We start from the raw sequence: 905 nt of genomic DNA, 5'->3' as shown, positions 1-905 counted from the left end.
AGTTCAAAGTCTCTCGGGACAGTTGATCACAGTGAATGGGATTGAGCATGGGGAATGGGATTGGCCATGGGGAATGGGATTGACCCCAGGGAATGGGATTGACTCCAAAGCATCTCCTGGTGGCCCAAGTGACAGCAATCAGGTAAACCCCACCCAGCCCTTCCTTTCCAAAGCAGCTTCGGGCCCTTCAGATCCCAGTTTCAGGGGGGAAAAAAAACCCCAAACCCAACAATCCAACGTTCCTGCCCGGCTCCTGTGGGAACGGCACCGAAAATTTGGGTTTTTCAGTGGGTCATGGGCTGAAAATGCTGCTGTGGGGGAGAACAGGAACATTTGGGGACTGAACTCTGGCACTTCCCACCCTGCAGCCCCTCGTGATCAGCATCTGCTGATGTTCCTAGAAAAATCCACRCTCTGCCGAATGACAAACGAGCTGCGAACAGGGGCTGGCTCCAGCTGGCACAGAACAGGAATCCTTTGCTCAGCTGAGCTGCCAGAAATGCTGAGCCGGGCTGAGCAGAGCCCTGAGCCCGGCAGAGGCGCAGCGGGGCACAGAGAGAGCAGAATTTCAGGGATGAAACGAGGCAGAAATGGTTCCTGAAACACGGAGGATGGGGAGCATCCCCAGTGCCCCAAGGGCTGCCTCYCTGGGGGSTGTTTTTATCACTGSTCTTTGRTGGGCTGTGTTAATTACCTGKKTYTTTWWWWAAAAAAAAWTATTATTGTTATTATATAATGTAATGAAATGTAATGTAATAATTATTATAAATAATTATATTATTATMTATTAAAATTATGTTATTATCAATTGATCATGATAATATTAAAATATATATTATTAAATTACATTATATTATATATTGTATTACATTATATTAAAATTTATATTATATTGTATTGTACTA

This window comes from Malurus melanocephalus, unplaced genomic scaffold, assembly GCF_030028575.1.
Source record: "Malurus melanocephalus ecotype Western Australia unplaced genomic scaffold, MMel_1.1 scaffold_1711, whole genome shotgun sequence".
Classification (NCBI taxonomy): domain Eukaryota; kingdom Metazoa; phylum Chordata; class Aves; order Passeriformes; family Maluridae; genus Malurus; species Malurus melanocephalus.
Note: the sequence above shows the minus strand (reverse complement) of the source record.